Genomic DNA, 20,370 nt, shown 5'->3' with positions numbered 1-20,370 from the left:
CCTAGGTCCAGGACTTTCCTCCGCACTTCCTCTACCCTGTTAGATGAAGTAGCCCAAGGGGGAAGGGTTACCTGTCTTTCTGCCTTTGGCTGCTACCTCCTCCCCTTCCCCCTCCCCTCCCCCCTCCTCCTCCCCCTCCACCTCCCGTTTTTATTTATTTGGTGGGGGGCGGGGTTGGAGGTGGGTATGTGGGAGTCAGAGGACAGCTTGTGGGGAGTCAGTTCTCTTCTTTCTTCATGTGGGTCCTGAGAATGGAACTCAGCTGCTCAGACTTGACAGTGACTCAGTTTACCTGTTTAGCCCTCTCTCAGGCCCCAGTGGCTTCTTTTATTACTAAGCTAAATGTCTCTTGCTACACTTCTGTTCTCCTTCAAGTTTCAAAAAGCAGTCCAAGGATGGAGCCTGAGCCCAGGGAAGCTGTCTTCCCCAGCCCTGCTATTCCAGCACAGTCACATCTATAGTTGAGGGTTGCTGACATCTTCCTAGGGTCTCTTGTTACTGCCAAGATACCTGCTTGAGCTAACAGACGTGTCACCTGTGACAGGGAGGATGCCGCTCAGGTTGGGGGCTGGAAAATGACATCTCTGTGACACAGATCTACCCTAACTCTGAATTGAGTCTGGTGGTTCTGGGTCTTCCAATCCATACACAGCAACCCTCAGAGGTGAAGCGTGGAGGAGAAGCTGATGGCACTTTAATCTGTAGCCTTAGGTAAACCCTGAATCCCTGGCTCAGCTGCTGTTCATGTAACAGTGGCCCTTGTTGGGCTGCTTGAGTGGGGGCTAGTACCAGCCCCGGGTGTCTCCAGCAGAGAAGGCCCCGCCCCTACCGCCTGGGCAGCAGGGGCAGGCACATTTTCCACTCACCCTTGGCCCTAACTATTAATAGTGCACTCTCCCTGCAGGAGCTGCTATAAATAGCCCCCCAGCCCCTTACACAGGCCCATTCAGGCGCCTGCCGCTAGGATGGCTACAATCACCACCACACACTGCACACTGTGGCTCAGAATCGCCCACTGGGCATCTTGCCCGCTCTCGGTTCCTCCAGAGCCAGGCACATGGAGAGGGCACCCCCACCTCATCTGGCTTCCAGAAAGATCAGACTCTGTCCCTGCGCCCCTCTAGAGTTCACCCACAGCTGAGGCAGGGAGCTTGTCCTCCTCTCTATTATCAGAGCCCGGAACTGGCCTGGCTTCCTTTGCCCTCAGTTTACTCCATCAGGGACTTTGGCAGAGTGGGGTACTCTCTGGCTCTCTGGCTCTTCACCTGTGAAGCAACTGACAGCTGGCCTGAAGGGAAACCTTCCTGAAGGGAGGGCCTAGGTCTGCTGTCCCTTTCCAGGGGACTGCCTGCTACACAGATCCAACCCTGGCTTCCTGCTCTGGAAACTGCTAACTTGGGCCATGAGGGTCACCGAGTCCCACCAAGTCCTAAGACCAAAGCTGGTCCAGTTTCCACCTGCCCTGAAGAGTCGCTACCTCTGAACTCCTGTTCTTTGAGTCCTCAGGCTTCACCGTGGCAGGCGAACTGTGAACCCTTGCCTAATTCCCTGGTCAAGAGCGGCTGTTTGGCCTAGGAGCCTGCTTACTAGACCTCTCTGACTGCCTAGGCCTGGTGGATGGTGGTGACAGGCATCAGGGTGGGGGACTGGGGGATTCTGGTATTGTGTAGAGAGGAAAAGAAGAAAACAACCCTGTTTACGGAAAAGTCACCTCCGGTCAGTAGCCTTCCTGGGGGGACAGAGGTCCTTTGTTGGAAAAACAGGAAGCCAGGATTTCCAGGACCTGCCAGGCCACCCGCAGGCCACTTGCCCCAGCTTCCGTCAATTCTCAAAGCTTCTGCCAGTCATCAGCTGCTCTCTTGTCCATCCTCGTTTGGTCCATGCCTCTGACTGGTACTCTGGCCTCCAGCTTGCAGGCAAAACTATCTGCCAAAGCTTGCAGTGTGGAGACAGGACCCTCCCTCCGAGGAGCAGGTACCTCACAGAACCCCAGCTGTCCACCTTATTCACAGCTGTGACCCTGACAGGCACAGCCAGCCTCTTGATGCCATCATTCGTGAGCCACTGAGAGACCAGCTACAAGCCTCCGGTGTGTGTGTGTGTGTGTGTGTGTGTGTGTTCCTGTTAGAGCCCATAGCCAAGGGTACCTCTCAGGGCAGTCTATGAACTAAACCAAGGAGTAATACTCCAAGGTTCTCACAGAGAAAGGCTGGAAAATGGGGGGAGGGGACACAGGGGGTGAGCTATACAGAAGCCAGGACACCAAAGTAGCCAAAAGCCTAAGGAACACAAACACACACTGAAGGCCAGATAGGTCCTGGTCCTGGATCAGTGACCATGTGTTCAGGTTATCCATGCCAGCCTTAGGTGAGAGTCCACGTGCCGCTTGCTATTCACTGGCTAACCCATTGCTGCATGAGCAAGGGTGCATACACATGTCAAGCATGTATGAGCGCCACACATAACCCATCTTCACTTCTGCACATCTACTACAGCACAAAAGCACAGACAAGTCTCTTGTCATCACTTATTGATCCCTCCTCCACCTGGCCCAAGAGAGCTGGCCTACCAGGGAGGCAAGAGATTGCAAGTCCTCCCTGCCTCTGATGGGAGCACTGCACCCAGCTGCCCTGTCGGAGTCACCCTACTCGAGAGCTGTGAGGCACTGTGTGGTGCCTGGCACTGCAGAAGCGGGGCCAGCAATGTTGTGAGGATTGCCTGCCAAGGACCCCAGACGCTACCTTTCCAGTCATTAGCTTCTTTATCCTCCTGTCTAGCTCGATCACTACTGAACACATCTTGAGCCATGTCTGGGTGAGGGTTGAACTGCATCACTAGTTGGAAGGAGAGATTTTTTTTTTTTCGAGACAGGGTTTCTCTGTATTGTTTTGGAGGCTGTCCTGGAACTCACTCTGTAGACCAGGCTGGTCTCGAACTCACAGAGATCCACCTGCCTCTGCCTCCTGGGTGCTGGGATTAAAGGCGTGTGCCACCAACGCCCGGCTAAGGAGACATTTTTACAACTAATGAGAATGCAGGATGCTGCTCTGAGGTAGATCAGGGGTAGGGTGGGGTGGGGTGGGGTGGAGATTCATCCAGGCCTGGCTGATGCTCCCACATAATCACACCTCAATTCTGCAGCCTTCTCAGGTTGATGAGAAGGGGGGGGGAGCCCTTGGGTGGGATTTAAACTAGGCCACCTGCTACTCCAGGCAAGTGACTTGAGGCTAGAAGGATGAGGCTGGTGGAACTGGGTGGGATTTCCTGGGGTTTTTTTTGTTTGTGTTTGGTTTTTTGAGACAGGGTTTTTCTGCATAACAGTCATGACTGTCCTGGAACTTGCTTTGTAGACCAGAGATGAGGCTGGCCTCAAACTCACAGAGATCTGCCTGCCTCTACCTCCCGAGCACCAGGATTGAAGGCGTGCGCCACCACCGGCAGACTGGGATTGCCGATGAGAAAAGCATGAGTCCGAGATAAAGCCAGAAGGTCTGATGGAGGTGAAGGAGGGCAGTTTGGACATAGTGACCTTGGCACTACCTGGTACAAAACAGCTCAGGTAATACCATCCTTGTTTGGGGTGAGAGATCTGGGGGCTGCAGGGAAACTGATACTGCCTAGGTCAAGGTTCTTGGTCCAACCCCAGCACTCATGGTCCTGATGCAGCATCCATGGTGGTAGCTTTGTTGTGATCCCTGTGTCTACTTCTCTACAGTTTTTGAATGACCTACAGTCTTCTCCCCATCATTCAAGGCTTACTTCAGGTCAGTGTCCCTTGTTTTCATTATTTATTTTTATTTCATATAAATCAGTTTGCCTGTATGAGGATGTTGGGTACCTTGGAACTGGAGTTACAGACAGTTGTGAGCTGCCGTGTGGTTTTGAACCTGGGAATTGAACCTGGGTCCTCTGGAAGAGCACTAGTGCTTTAAGCCCCTGAGCCATCTCTCCAGCCCAGTCCCTCATTTTCTTGTCAAGGGGACTCATGAGCCACATTAGGCCAGACATAGTAGATGTTCAGATGGTATGTGCTATGACCCCTGTGAGTCCTGACCTCATGAGCATCATCCCTCCCGATCTTTCCAAAGTCCAAGGGTTTGTATGCAGATGGAGCACAAAAGCCAGAAACCTACAGTGTTTGATAAAAGGAAGGGAAGGCAGGGCCATCGTCTATGGCATCTATTCAGCAAGAGAGAATCCTGGAGCCCCCTTGAGACATGTCAGTTGGGTCAACACGACAGCAGGAACTAGGCAGGGTTAGCTCCCGGGCAAAGAGAATTCACTGAACAGATTAATGAGTGGTGGATAAAGGAACAAGTGAACAGTAAGTGATTAGTTAATGACTGAAGGATGAGTGAGTGAATGGATGAAAGAGTGATCAAGTGAGTGAATGAATGAATAAGTAGTGAGTGTATGCATTAGTGAGTGTATGCATTAGTGAGTGAGTGAATGAAAGTAAGTGAATAAATGAATGAGTGAATGAACAAATGGATGATGAGCGAGTGAACAAATGATGAATGAGTGTGAGAGAATGGGAGTTGGTTGAGTGAATGAATGAGTGTGAATGAGAGATTGAGAGAGTGAATGAATGGCTATATGTGCATGAATGTGACCCACCCCACCCCACAGCTCCTCATTGCAAACCCCAGACCCCTTGTGTGGTGCCCCCGGATAGCAGAGGCCATGTGTGGGAAACAAGAAATAGCCCAAGATGACTAGCACGTCAACTCTGGGGCTGCAGGCAGCGCCTGGGTGTCTGGAGGAGCTGAGGCCACCGCCTCCTGTTTCTGAAGACACAAAGCTGCAGCTGTTCATGGTCAGAGTGAGCCCCATGCAGGGTGGCAGATGTGTGTGTGTGTGTGTGTGTGTGTGTGTGTGTGCGTAGAGAGGGGGGGGAGAGAGAGAGAGAGAGAGAACGAATCACTTTAGACTTAAGCCTCCTCCATGCCACTTTTTCTAGTCCCGCACCCCAGCTCAGCCTTGACACTACTCTCTCCACTGGAGTCCTGAGTCTCTATGATCCCTCATTGAACTGAGATAGTTGTCAGCACACAGGCAATAGGGACCTCTGTAGTGTGAGCATCCAGAACCCCAGAATATGCAGCCAGCAGTAACCCACAGTGACAGGATCAGAAAGAGGGTGTGCATATGTGCAGACTGCAGAATGCCTAGTCCCCAGCTGACCTGGGAAATGGGTTCATGATCTACCTAAAAGTTTCGCTGCTTAGCAGGCACTCAGGGTCCCAGGGCCCTGGAGGTAGACGCTGCTTTGAGAGTTTGCCTTCCATCACATATTTGGGTCCTGTAGCACCAAAGGGGACATGTACCCTTCACAGCATCACAGCCCAACCAGACCCCAGGTTTTCACCTATGAGATGGAGGGAGGCAGCTAAACCATAGCTGACGTTCAGACGACCCACTCAGAAACTTCGATAATGAATGAATTTTAGGTCAAGCAAGCCAGCCATATGGTGTTGAAGTAGAACTAGACACTGACCTTATCCTGATAGCTGAGGTAGAAAAGAGAGAGTGGCAAGATGAGAACTTAATGATGCCTCATTAGCCGAGCTGGACCTATCACTGGGGCAGCAAGGAGCGTGGTATAGGAAATTCTGGAGTAGATGGGCAAACACAGGATGTGTCCTCGGGAGGGCAGAGGGAGAAGCCCCCATGCTGCATCAAAGACACCACTGTGAGAAGAGGGAGAGAGGAGCAGGGAGGGGCTCGGTTAGTAAAGTGCTCCATGTGTAAGCATGAGGATCTGAGTTCTACCTCCCAGCATTCATGTTTAAAAAAAGGTGTGGTGGTGCATACTCCTAATGCCATCATCGGAGAGGCAAAGACAGGAGGGTCCTTGTGGCTCACGGCCATCCAGCCTAGCTTAAATGAGTCCTGAGAGAGAGAGAGAGAGAGAGAGAGAGAGAGAGAGAGAGAGAGAGAGAGAGAGAGAGAGAGAGAGAGAGAGAGATCCTGTCTAAAAAAATCCACTGTAGATGGTTCTCATGAGATAGCGACCCAGACTGGAATCCTAAGTCCACAAGGGAGGAGGGCCAGGAGGGAGGGTCCAGGAACTGTGTGTGAGGAGCTTGCTCTGTCTGGAGTCCCACAGCTGGTGCTCTGTGAAGACCTGTCAGCAGGAATGGGTTTGTGACCCTGATGGGGAAGCAATGGCCAGAGAGGGATCCTGCTGGGGACACTCACAGGAAAGGGCGGCCAGGATGGGATGCTAGAGTTTGAACAGGGAAGGTTGGAACGGAAGGAGCAAGTGGGGTTTCTCCAGTCAAGTCCAGGGGCAAGATCGCAGACTCGGTGGTGGTGGCGGGAAGGGGGCAGGGCAGGGAAGACAGGGCACTGTGTTCTAAATCTACAGTCGGATGCGGCTTCATACCCGCAGGGGTGGCTGCTGTGACAAAAATGGAGATGGCAAGTGGCGGTGAGCATGAAACTCGGCGCAGCTACCATTATTCAGTTGGCTAGTCACAAGTTCCTATGGGCCCCTCTGTTTTGTGTGGTTACAGCAGTCCCTGAGATCTGGTCATAGACAAGCAGAACTGGAATGGCTCACAGCTCTCAAAGCCAGGGACTCGGGGGTGTGGGAATCTGGTGAGGACACTGTTTCTGTTATCCCATGGTAGATGCGGAAGACAATAGCACAGAGAGAGAGACAAGGAAGTGGATGGAAAAGGACAGGGATGGGGCAGAAGCCAATGAGCAGGAGTAGGAGGGGCCAAACTAGTTCTGTTGCCAGGAACCCAACCCCATGACAAGGGCATCAAGGCCATGCAGCCGTGGGACTCATCTCTCAGCATCACTCACTGGGGACCAAGCTTCCCACATTTGAGTACTCTATGTCCCAACCATTCCACTTCTAGGTCTAGAATATGGAGGACTATACAGATATTCAGACACTTTACTGCCCAGCTGGCTTCATACACGGCAGTGCTGTCTGTCATGGTCACAACATGGAAGCAACCCCAGTATCCAGGACTGATGGGTGGTTGATCCAAACAAGGCACATCCACACGCTGGACTATGATTCGGCCTTGAAAAGGAAGAGAACTGTGTGTGTCAAATGCTGCTGCACAGAGTTGGGCATGGCCAGAGAAGCTGGATGGAAGAGGAAAATATTGGGGGTTCTGGTCAAGTGACGTCCTTGGAGCAGTCACATTTCTAGGGATATAAAAGTAGGATGGTAGTCACAGCAGCTGGGATTGGGACCAGGAGTTGTGTAATGGGCACAGAGTTTGGGGTTTCTTCGGTGATCCTGAAGGTGATGGTGGTGATGGCTGCCTTGTGACTATGCCTGGTGACATGAACTGTAGATTTAATAATGGCAAAAAAGCAACCTTTATGTTATTTATATAGTACCACAGTCAAAACAGAATAGCGGTGGTTCTAGCAGCCTGGTAAGAACAAAACAAACATGGAGATGGAGCCACAAGATGTCATCACAGCTACTGAAAAATCTGCCATTTACTCAGGAGGCTGAAGCAAGGGGAGTACAAGTTTAAGTCCAGCCTGGGCTACAGAGTGAGTTTAAGGCCAGCCTGGGTAACTAAGTGAGACCCTATCTGGAAATTTGGAAAGCGGAAGGTTCTAGGTACGGTGGCATATATCATTAATCTCAGCACTTGGGAGGCAGAGACAAGTAGATCACTGTGAGTTTATGGATCTCTGTGGGTTCAAGGCCAGTTTGGTCTATATAGAGTCCAGGCTGCAAGGGCTACAAAGTGAGAGAGACCCTGTTTCAAAAACAAATGTGGGGGGGGGGACTGGCAGTATTGCTCAGTGGTTGAGTGCTTACCTAGCACGCAGAGAGCTTCGAGTTTGATCCCCAGTATTTCCAGAAAAAAGAAAATGAACTTTTAATTTTTCTTCATTTAGAATTATGTTATGGGACAGAAAATATCATGACAAGTTGAAACTATTGAGAAAAAAAAACCTGTGTATTTTAATACCTATAGTTTCACTTTTCCCTAATTCTTGAACAGGGTTCAAGGGCTGGGAAGAAGAGCTAGATTCTGTGTAAGGGCAATAGGGTGAGGTGGGTTGCCTGTGATGTCCTTTGCAACCTTGAACCTGGCCTCTCAGGGTGGGTGGTGGCCATAAATGGTCTGAAGAAGTGTGTGGATACAGTGGTCTCGTATAGGCCATGAACCATAGAAGAAAGCCAGGGACCCGCTAACACTTGCTCTTCTATAGGGCAAGCTTGCCAGGCAGCTCAGGCCCCTGGCTCTACTGATGACCTACATTTAACAGTCAAGCATTAAAACTTGTGTGTGTGTTTGCGTGGTGCTGGAGATGAAATGAAATCCTTGTGCATGCTAGCAAACTCTTGGCCACCTAGCAATACCTTAGCCCTGGTGTGTACATTCTTAAAGATATTGTTGTCCACCTCTGTTGTCATGGACTTAGAGCTCAAAGGTTTCTAACAGGCACCAGGAATTGGGGGGGCCTTCACCTCCCCTGGATCCTTAATTACCATATATCTTTTCAGGCTCAGCTTGGCACTTACCAGTTACCCTTGAGCAGGCCAATTTTCCCAGGCCTACAGGGTGAGCCATGACCCAGTGTGGTGGCACATATCTTTAATCCCAGCACTTGGAAGGCAGGTGATGTGGGTCTTTGTGAGTTCAAGGCCAGGGTTATGGGGAAAGCAAATGAACTATTACAAAGGGGCACTGCCCTGGTTAGAAGATATTTCCTGCCCTGCTACCCTGTAGCTCCCTCCCCCAACTGAGGTGCTTGGCAGTGATGTCCCTGGGCCTGGAATGTTGACTTTCCCTGTCCTCAAACTGGGCCAGGACCAAGTCCTCCCAACTGACCTACAGGCGAGAAGACACCCTGGGGCCCAGAATAGTCTAGGCCCTGACTGTGATCCATGACTGACTTTCAGCTGGAGATGCAGAATGACAGGGCTGAAGGTTTGGGTGGCAGTGGTATGTGGGTACAGGCCTCTGACTGGCAGAGATACTCGTGATAATGGCCAGGTTCCGTGAGTCTCTAAATAAAGGCTGGTGTATAGATGCAGGTGGGTGCTGTGGGCCTGTGGGATACATCTCATCTCCATATAAATGTGCACAAGGACTTTCTAGGAATACAGTTTCTATGCCTCCTATGGCCCTGCCAACCTACTTTAGAGTCACTGTTGTCTGGCCAAGGTGGGTTGCCGGCCTGCTCCATCAAGAGTCCCTCCCCTGCAGTAGATGACAGCTGAGGGACATCTCTTTAACAGAGGGTCCCTGGTTGCTCACCTTGCCTGGTCTGGGACTTGACTCCTGCCCCACTGGATATGAGGCTGTCCCAACCTCAGTGGCCAGCTCTGGTTACTGTCCACCAAGAGGGAGCAGGGGTCTCAGCCCTCCCATCCTTCCTTAAGAGTAGGGTACATTTTGCCTTTAATTCCAGCACTCGGGAGGCAGAGGCAGGCAGATCTCTGTGAGTTCGAGGCCAGCCTGGTCTACAGAGCAAGTTCCAGGACATCCTCCAAAACAATACAGAGAAACCCTGTCTTGAAAAACCAAAAAAAAAAAAAAAAAAAAAAAAAAAAAAAGAGTAGGGTTCATTCTTCGGTAATCAAGTCACTTGGGGAATCTATATACCCAACTAGTTATGGGCCCTGGTGCAAATACTAGTCAGCATCTGAACCAAGTATCATGTAGGATCAGGGTAGCTGGGCACTGGGACACTGGCTGGGTGACAGGGACTCTCTTGCCATCCCGTGAGCCCAGTAGATTAACTAGTTCATACTGTCCTACCCCCAGAAGGACCTAGGCACCCAGCGTGGGGAGTGGCAAGTGGTCAGTTCTGTCCCAAGGAGGAGCTTTAAACTGTCCATCCTTCCAGAAACCCGTCTTGGGGGAGCCCTTAGTGACTCCCAGTGGCCAGGTGCCTGGCTCTTTGAGAAGCTGCTGGTTCATCTCATTTGACTTTATTTGTTGTTTTTAATTAATTTAGGGGTGTGTGTGTGTATGTGTGTGTGTGTGTGTGTGTGTGTGTGTGTGTGTGTGTGTGTGTGTGTGATATGTATTTGATTAAGCATTTGCCCATGGGCTGGAGAGATGGTTCAGCGGTTAAGAGCACTGACTGTTCTTCCAGAGGTCCTGAGTTCAATTCCCAGCAACCACATGGTGGCTCACAACCACCTTGAATGAGATCTGGTGCCCTCCACTGGCATGCAGACAGAAGACTGTATACACAATAAATAAATAAAATATTGGAAAAAAAAAGGAGTTTGTCCATACTGGGCTGGAGAGATGGTTCAGTGGTTAAGAACACAGGGAACAAGTGTTCAATTCCCAGCACCCACATGGCAGCTAACAACTGTCTATAACTCCAAGATCATACGTGCAGGCAAAGCACCAATTCAAATAAAATGAAAATAAATAATTTTAAAGAAGTGTCCGCACATACCATGGCATACATATGGAAGTTAGAGAACGGCTTTTGGGAACTGGTTCTCTCCCTCCATTGTAGGCTTCAGGCCCCAGACTTAGGTCATCAGGTTTACACACTTTTAGCCCCTCACCGGTTAACCTACAGCAGCTCTAGGATCCAAAGTCACAGAGCTGCCCAGTGCATGGGGCTTTGCGGACCCTCTCTCGTGTAGCTTCCCTCAACCTGGATTCCCGCTGCTTGGAGGTCCTTGACTCTCCATGGCAGGGGTCTCAGCCTGTGCTGCCACAGAAGGCCTTCTAGTGCATGTCTAGGGGAGGCTGGCAAAGTTTTCTCCCACTGTCCCTCTTAGGGCCTGTCTCTCCCATAGTCTGTGGTCCCACTTAAGGCAAGTAGCAAGGTGTCTCAGGTGTCTGTCACTGTGGAGGCTGCTTCTGCTGCTACTAGAGACAGGCCAAGAGATATAGGTGGCCGAGCAGTGATGGCACATGCCTTTAATCCCAGCACTCGGGAGGCAGAGGCAGGTGGATCTCTGTGAGTTCGAGGCCGGGCTGGACTAACAGCCTCCAAAACAATACAGAGAAACCCTGTCTCGTAAAACCAAAAAAAAAAAAAAAAGATATAGGTGATTCTGGAGCATCCCCTCTAGCTCCAGCACCGGAGAGGAGCCCTGCCACTTGCCATATAAGCACTGTGCCCCTTCCAGACCCCTTTAGAGACGCAGTAAGGGGCACTCCTCATGCCTCTGGCTCAGGCCTCTGGGGGAGGATTCCATCCCTGTCCTTCCTACTCCCAGTCCTGGCCAGGGACCTTTTCAGTGCATGTTGGGGACCCAGCCACCCTGTCATGGATCAGATCTGGGCCAGGCCACGGGAGAGTTGGGTGTGGGCAGGATGTCTGGCAGAGCTATTGCTGTAGCTTAGTCAGTGTCCAGAGAGGGCCAGTGCCCAGGAGGGGCCTTAGCAGGAATTGGAGCCAGACCTGACAAGTTTGGCCTCCGTCACAAGCAAAACATCCAGAGACAGCACAAGGCTGCAGCTGGATCCCCAGGGCCAGAGAGGACAGCCAGGATAGAGTGGAGGTGCAAGGCCCCTCCCTCCTCCACAGGGCCCCAGAAATGACTGGATGCTGTGAGGCAGCAGAGAGCAGCAGCTTTGTGGAGCACCCAGCACAGGGGACTCCTGGGTGCTATGTAGAGGACTCTGTGGAGGCCACAGGGACAAGCTCGGCACGTGTCCTGGCCAGGCTACTTTCCCTGCTGGCCCCAAGCCACGGCCAGTTGGGGACACAGTGTGCAGCGGGAACAGGGTGTGTGTTTGCTCAGGACGCCTGGAGCCCGGCATGGGACAAGGGCCCATTGTGTCCCCAACCATCCTGGCTAGTCCTGCCCCAGGCCCATCCATACCGCCCCACCTCCACTGTGACCCCTCGCCACTGTCCAGAGTATTCTCACCGCTCAGCAGGCATCCACATCACCTTGCCCATGTTAAATCTCTGTCTACGCTTAATGCGCCGAGACCTCCTTGAACCTTGACCCCATCTATACCCACATCTCATGACCCTTTCCTCACCACCCCCTCCCATGCTGCCCTCTTCTCTCAGCATCCCTATCCAGTGGCCCCGAATGCACACAGGTCAGGGCACACACAGAAATCCCCACATCCTCATACATCCTGATGCACACCCCGGGCTCACACAGGTCCCGTTCACATCACCTCTGTAGCCCCGGTGTCTCCCTCAGGGTGACTTGGTGATCCCAGAGACAGAAGGGAGTATGATCATATCAGCCCTAGGGCCGTGAGTCTGGTGTGGGGGAAAACATCAGGTTGGTGACCTTAGTCTTTCAGTCAGCTAACCTATGAGCTAAGGAATGAACTGACAGCTGCCCACTGCGGGTCACCTGGGGCTGCTGCCCTGCCAGCCTACGGCCACACACAAGGACTGTGGCAGTCCCTTCCTAGAGCCAGTAGACTGAACCCAGTGAAGCGGAGCCCAGCTAGCACCCTCGATGTCTGCAAGGGTCCCTCCTGAGGTAGGCTGTGAAATGGTGGGTAAGCAGCTGGATTTCCTAGCCTCACTGCGGGAGGGGGAGGGTCTCCATACTTCTTCATGCTGGAGACATGCTCTACTCAGCTGCAAAGTGTCTCCTCATGCCCAGTCTCACAAAACCCTTGGGTTAAGCCGCACTCCGTGGCTCCCCAGAAAGAAAGCTGAGGCTGGGCGTCACTAGGGCATGTGCTGGGGACAAGGTGAGTGTATGAACCCAGAGGGCTTGCAGCGCGAGCCCTATACCAATGTGAACCTTACCGAGGCCGGACTGATGGTGCAGAACTGGTCTGACTGGTGACGTGTGTGTGTGTGTGTGTGTGTGTGTGTGTGTGTGTGTATGTGTGTGCTTGCGCCTTTGCTTGCTTGCTCACGTGGACATGTGCGCTGGGGCCCAGCCAGGAGGCAGGCAGGACACAGGCCCTGGCTTGCGTCTTGCCTGCGTCATGGGCATTACCACCATCAGGTGGCCACCTGCTGGGGGTGTTGGCTCAGCTGGGAGTGGCAGAGCAGGTACAGTTGAGCCTTGAAGGCTGAGATAGAGGAATAGTGGGCTGGACAGTGCCCAAATGCACACCCTACCCATCTTCATAGGTCAGAGAACAAAGGGCACAGCAGCGCTGGGGAGGGCAGCCTTACTGGGAGGCCAGACCGGGACTGCGTCCCTGGGTGTTGAAAGACAGACTCCAGCCCCATCCCTGGCTCTACCTATCTTAGCCTCAGCCAGGAGAAGCCAGCCAACGCTCTAAGCCCTTGAGCTGCCTGTGGAAGGGCCGCTCTGACAGCTGCCTTCCTCCTCATTCTTTTGACCCCAGTGGCCAGGCTGGCTTCATGCTGGCCTTGTCCAGGTGTCACTAAGGGGCTCCACACCTGCTGGTCAGGTCGCTAAATCACCTCTGATGATAGACTGTATCTAGCCAAGCAAGATTTCAGAAGGGCAGACCCGGCTGAGGTCTCCTCCCCCTGCTGAAGCCAGCTCAACCATCCCAACCAGCCCTTGTCTCCGGCCTCTGGGCTTTCCTACCTGAGCAGCAGCATCTGTCACAGTGAACTGTGAGGGTCAGGGCCCCTGCTCCTCCAGTACACCTTTGTGGGATGGGATTAAACCTGAGTGTGGCCATATACCCAGGCTCCCTTATGGCTATCTTGGGGCCAGCCACTTTGCTCTCTCTCAAGCCTCAGTTTCCCCACCTATAAACAATAATCAAGAAGAAGATGTCAAGGTGAGGCAGGACCTGTGTGCAGGTCCTAAGTGTGTGGGTACTGCTGCCCCTCCCTGTCTCCTGCCAGCCAGCCTATTCCCTTGACAGGCTTCCAAGGCCTGGGAGGACCCCATCAGGATCCAGCCGATTCCCATAGCCCCCAGGCCATTTCAATTCAGCACTCACTCTCTTGGGGGCCTGTGGAGCTCACCTAGCTGGGCTTTAGGGCCCCTGGAAGAAACAAAGCCCTGGCGGAGGTCCAAGGACACGCAGGGAACATCAAGTCAGGTCCTGGAGGTGAAAGGTGGCTCTGGGTGCTGGGAAGAGCGGAGATGCCAGAGCTGGCTAGGATCTATTTCTCCTGAAGTCCTACCCGGTGGGTGGAACTCCCAGCAAACCCATTCTGCACTGAGAATTGAGGCTGGATCTCTGCCTTTCCTCCTCAGGCAGTAGGAATTCAGTGAAGGACTGTGGCCCTTGGTTACAGAGCAGTAGTTAGGGGTACGGGTGAATCGGCAGAGGGCTGACTGAGTACTAAAGCCTATGCAGCAGGCTGGATGGCACCAAGTGAATGACCTTTTTGTGGCTGCCCATGGGCAGCATCCTCCGCCTAGGGGCCAAAAGCAGTCAACTTGTTCACTTGGGCGGGTTACCAGGGCCGGGTCGAAACCCCAGAACTGCGTCCCAGAAACTACGAGTCAGCGACTCCCCTCCCACAGCCTCCAGGGAAGCTGAGCCGCTCTGGGAACACCCAGGCAAGGGTGTGGCTGGGACTGGGACCCACAAAGAGCAAAGACAGAGGACAGGTCAGGGAGCCAGTAGACACCTCCTTTGCACATCCTCCCTGGGGTCCATAAGTCTTCTTGGAATAGATACTGGACCTCCTACCTGCTTAGGTTGTTAGTTCTGTCTCCAAGGGACCAGAAAGCTGGTCCCCTGCTCTGTGCATCTCCTATGCCCAATTAGACCACTGCTGTCACCTAGTAGATATACACCTCTGCTCAGACAGGGACCTGGGGTTAACAAGAGTGGTTGGCTGGACTTCAAGGGCAATGGCCAAGAGTTTCATATCCCTAAACCCCACTAGACCCTGAGGAACCCTGAGCTTTTCCCTTCTTGCTCCTTGTACAACCCAGGCGTGAACCAGGCTGAGGAAACTCAGAGCCATTACCTTGATCCCAAATCTTTCAAAAGGACCGGACCACAGATTTTTGGGTGACACCAGCCCTTTAGCTTGGCGCTGGTTGAAAGGCTTAGTGTGTTATCTGCTCATCTCTTCCCTCCCCCAACTTCAGCCCCGCCCCCACCAATTTTCATCTCCCCCCACTGCCATTCTCCACCGGACTGCTGGCCTGGCTGGGGGTGACCTGTCCCTATCCGAAGGACAGCAATATGTGCTCAGAAAGACAGGTGTGTTCAGAGGCCAGGATGGTCAGATGTGATGCAGGAGGCACGGATGGGCTCTGTATGGTCAGTGGGCACTACTGTGCCTCGGATCCGGGAGGTGAACATGGATCCCAGGTACCCAACACAGCTCAGCTTTGCAGCTGAAGCCTAGAAAGCCAAGCAGAGTCCTGTATAGCTGGTGGGCTGACTGCCTAGACCTGGGAGGGCAGTGCTCACACATGCAGATGGACTGTGGACAGCAGGTCATCTAGTACCAGGCTGGGGGCTACCACCCACTGCCCCAGAGAGCCAGTGAGAGCTCAATAATCACTAAGGTCGGAATAGACAGTGGGAGCTGGAGGAGGTTCTGGAGGAGGAGCTGGGGTCTGTAGGCTACTAACCCGGTGGTGTGGAGCTGGGGGAAATGGGCAAGTTCTCAGAGTAGGAACCCAGCCAGAGAGAGAGAAAGTGCAAAATTCTTCCCCTCCTTCTGCTCTGAGCGCTGACTCACCTACTGGGCTTCCTGCACATTCTGGCTACTAAGAGGGCAGTAAAGAGTGTGGCTGTGCTGAGGACCCTCCAAGCCCATCTTTGTATCTCAGGTGCCCACCCCACCCCATCTCAACCCCCAAGCAGGCTCTCCTTCACAGCTTTGCATAGGGCTGGGAGCAGAAACCTGAACATTGTGAGGAGGGTCCTGTAGTGGGTGATGACGAAGTCCTGCCTTACCCCAAGAGGACTCAGCTGCTTCACTTGGGGATGTGTCAGGTAGAGTAGCCTCTCCCTGGGCCTCTATCTCCCAGACCCAAGACAATGGACCACCCTTGACCATCCCAGATACAGTCCCCTGGATCTTCCTCCCGAGGGGTGGGATGTGGGGGTCTCTTCAACATAAAAGGATGGCAGGTAAAAAGCAGAAAGGGTCATGAGCCCCACAAACAGTGAAAGTGCATGGGGTGCTGCCTACAGTGCCTACAACCCAGCGCCCATTTAGGAGCCAGTGTATACCAAGTACTTTCCTTCTTGGGCACTGATCCAGACTGCCTAGCCATTGGGACATTTTTGAGTGTCCTCCAGGCCTGATTGGGTATGAAGAACTGGAAACCCCAATTCCTCCAGGATGCCTCAGTATAATTGACTTTGCGGGAGGTAAGCAATAGGGCATCCACTCTGCAGAAGACAACTCAACCTATGTACAGACCAGGGCATTCTCCCTCCCCCATTGCCACCCCTGTCATTTCCTAGGAATAGGGAAGCAGTCTTGTGGTTGGAACAAAGCCTAGCCTCTTCTGAACTGGATGCTCTGCCCAGGCCACTTCAGAGTCCTGGGTCAAGATGGGTTTGTGAAACCCTGTCCAGAGATAGAGACAGGGCAAGGCCTTTCTCTGGCCTCAGCAGATCTCTCTGAACTCTCATACAACTGGGGTCCAGAATAGACTGAAAGGATTGTCTCTGAGCTCCAGCAGCCCTGGGCCCTGTCACCTTTAGCTGCTCCTGGCCCTCCTGGTTCTTCACCTAGAACTGCCTGAAGAGGCAGGAAGGCACCCCCCCCCCCACTCAGTGAGGGTTCCAGAAGAGGAAGCCACAGCTTGGGTTCATCACTCCCCTGTAGACCTGGCCAGCTGGTATGGACACTGACACCCTCACTTGTCCCTGCTGTATCCTGGGATATGAATGCTCCTGGTGCCCATTAGCACCTGGCTCAGTGGACACCCAGGAGCCAGATCAGTGGGGTGGAAAGAGCCATAGAACACAGCCGGAGGTGACATCAGCTTCGTGGGCTAGTTCTCGAGCCCAGACCCAGCCTCACTGGCTCTGTACCACATTGTAGCTTCCAGGATCTGGATCCTGCTGCCTGCAGGCCTGGATCCAATCTCAGTAGTGGAGAAGGTGAGGGGCAGGCTCCTGGCAACCTGGTATCCCAACACACATCTCCAGGTGCCGAGCACTGTGAAGAAATGCCGGTACTTTTCTAGTTCTTTTCTACAAGCAGAATTTGAGCCTCAACACCACCACTGCCCCCTCCCCCACCCTCCCCCACTGTGGCCAGGTATTGGGAACTTGCTAAATCCTCCTCTATTTCTGAGCCATCGTTGAAGGTGGTCCACAGAGACTAGGTACCTAGGCTTTCCAGCTCCGGACTGTGTGAGGATGCTCCCACAGCTATCAGAGAGGGGCTGACTCACATCTGACCTGGAACAGTCTTCTGTACCCCTTTTTCTCTCCTGGCCCTGACTATTCCTGGGCAGAGGTCATACCTGGCAGAAACACTGAGAGCTTCGGGAAGGCAGCTGCCGTCCACAGACTTGTCATGGACACCAACATCTTCATTCCAGCAAAGACAGCTGTTCTCTCTGACCACACGCACATAGAGGAGGCGGGAAGAGCCTGCAACGTGTCCTAGGCTGACTCAAGGCATGTGAGTATGCCGAGCTGATAGACATATGCAGCGTTAAAAGTACATCTCCGAGGTCGTGATCACGCGTGAGCTGGACATTGCTCCTGGCCCCTCTGCATCCCTAGGGAACAAGAGTCTTCCACCAGGAGTTAGGGAGGTTCTAAGCACTGGCCTACCTGTGTGAACATGGTAGGAGAGGTAGGAAGAATGTGAATGGTAATCCTATTCCTATAGCACATACATAGTTGGGTTTGGCCCAAAGGTGTCCCTCACATGATGAAGCTTTTGGAAGGCATGCCTGTAGGAAGCTTTGGAACGCTGTTGTGAAATTCCAGGCTATGTACCCACTAGATACTATGGACAGTATCTCACATATGTTTACCAGCCTCCTGAAATCCTGTTCTATATATGGGGAGGCTGAAGCTGGAAGGGTAGGTCAGTCAGTGGCCAGGCAAGGCCTGAGTGCTGGGTGGGTCCTGGGCCATGGCACACAAGCTGGGATTCTGAAGGTGGTCCTCAGAGTGGAGCTAGAAAGAGGTTGAGGGTAGGTGGGGGTGGGGGCAAACTTGGTCCAGCACAGATGGTATGGGCAGCTGGGTTTAACCACAGGCCAGCGCCTTGTAAGGAGGAAGACCTTTAGCTCAGTCTGCCTGGACCCTGCGCAGACCACTCTGCTATATGGGCCCATAGCCCTAGCTCAAGCTTACTCAATGTGGCTGAAATTCTTTGGGCAGCTGGATCCAGATGGGATGGGCTGATGCCATCATATCCACTATCATCACTAACTGCCAAGCTTACCAGAGAACAGAGAGTGGACTGTTCTGGGTGAATGACAGAAAACATTCCGTGATGATGAAGACCTGGTTTAGGCCTTGGTGCCCATGGCATCTTCTTTGCTTTCCAGGGTCGTTTTATACTGAGTCTAGGGGCTGAGGCCAGTTGGGTATGCCTGTGTGTGGACCCTGGTTATAGCAGGCTGTGAACAAATGCTTCTCAGTGGCATCAAGAACCAAGGGGGAGCTGCAATGTGTCAACAATGGATGTGCCTGAGCTGAGGGCTTAGGACATGCCAGGGTCCCCTGGGAAGGGAGAGGATGTCCATCAGCTTCTGGGACAAGGTTGGAAGAGGCAGCCACAGTGGCTGGGCCAGAGTTCATGAAGGCTGGTGTTCTGTTTCTGATCCTGTTGGACCTCCCCAACCCAGGGACGCCTTTGGCAAAATGTTGCAAAATCCTGGCTGGCTCCTCTGGCTCCTCTCCTCATCCAGGAGAGGTTTGCCAAGGAGTGTGGAGGCAGGAGGGTAAAGGGCCTTGCCTGCCTTAAAGAGCTCTGCCTCTAGCCAGCCTGGGGGCCTGGCCTTGGACAGGCCTGACAGGGTGGGCAGCCAGGCCCTGTTGGCTAATCAGCTGGCCAGGGCCAGGCTCAGGGAGAGGTTGGCCTGGTATAACACCAAGCCTGGATCTGGGGCCAGGGCCGGGGCCAGGGCCAGGGGTGTGAAACCGGTGCCAGGTGTGCCTATCTGGGATACTGCCTGACTGAACTGCTAGGCAATGGGGGCTAAGGAGAGGAGCCTGCTCAGTTGGGGGTCATCGACCCTTGCAGTGGGAACCAGGTCAGAGCTGGCTCAGGGCCCAGTAGAAGCATTTTGTAGAAAGGATTGACCCTGATGGCCACAGAGGCATGGACTAGGTCTGGCCTGGGATGAGGCAAGGAATGGGAGACAATGGGTTAATGGGAAGGAGGTAAGATAGAATAGAGCCATGGGTAAATAAAGGGCAAACGAGGACACGCTCAGGTTGGAGGGACATCAAAGACAGCCAGGGGTTGAGAAGACCCAGGACCTAACCATAGGGCAGTTGGACATGGGTTCTGTCTTTGGCAAGAGCACTGGCTGTAGATGAGATCCGCAGGGAGGTGAAGACTCAGGGGAGTCTGAGGGCCAGGGCAAGACAGCTTGGGGAGAGTGTGGGAGGTGCCCCACCTTGTCCTCCTCTGTAATATCACAGATCTGTAGAGTGCTTTTGTGTGTCTGTGTGTGCGTGTTGTTTTGAGGACAGTTACTTGTGTGTGACTGGGTTTGTAAGTATGTATGACTCTCTCTCTCTCTTTCTATGTGTGTGTGTGTGTGTGTGTGTGTGTGTGTGTGTGTGTGTGTTGAGGCCCTGAACCTCTTCTAGTCCGTCATCTCTTCTTTCCTACCAGAAAGGACAGCCTGGCTCTTGTCACCACAGCAACAGCATAGCCCCTCCCACCAGCAGGACACAGTGACCCGGTGGGGCTGGCTGTGCATTCTGTCTGTGCCCACTGCAGGGCAGGAATGGCTGTTTTCCAAGGCTGCACGCAGACGGGAACAGGATGGCTTGGGGACTGAGTGAGAGAGAGGGGATTGACCCTCTGGTAGAATCTTCCTGTTCCACCAGCCCCCTCAAGTAATACCTGGTTAAGAGAGGAGGGCCAACAGATGGACACTCCTGTGTTGCATTGATCTGGACCCAGGACACCCTTTGAATGGTAGGAAGGCAAGGAACAGGGTGTGGGATCTGAAGCAAGACCCCTCTCATTTGGAGTTCTCCAGCTCTACTGCTGTCTAATGAATGACTGACCTGTGGGGCCCAGAGCTATTTTTAAGGCTTACCGGATGGGCCTTCCAGGAACCAGGAAAAAACAGGCGGGGGGGGGGGGGGGGCTGGTACCCTGCACAGGAACTGGTTTGGGGGTGTTGAAACCTGTGGAGCAGGGATGACCTGAGGTCCAGCTTCCAATAGCCACGCCTAGGGGGGAGAACTGTCTTGGGTCTGATTCGTCCAGACTGCTATGCAAAGAGGAAAGGGGATCCACTGACAGGACCTGTCAGAACCTCCACTTGATAAAGTATTAGATAGGGGCAGCCATGCCCATTGCTGGTAGGGGTAGGATGAGGCAGGATCATTTGGGGATGCAGGG

The sequence above is a fragment of the Mesocricetus auratus genome, unplaced genomic scaffold, assembly GCF_017639785.1.
Source record: "Mesocricetus auratus isolate SY011 unplaced genomic scaffold, BCM_Maur_2.0 Super-Scaffold_100010, whole genome shotgun sequence".
Lineage (NCBI taxonomy): Eukaryota > Metazoa > Chordata > Mammalia > Rodentia > Cricetidae > Mesocricetus > Mesocricetus auratus.
This window is presented reverse-complemented; position numbering follows the sequence as displayed.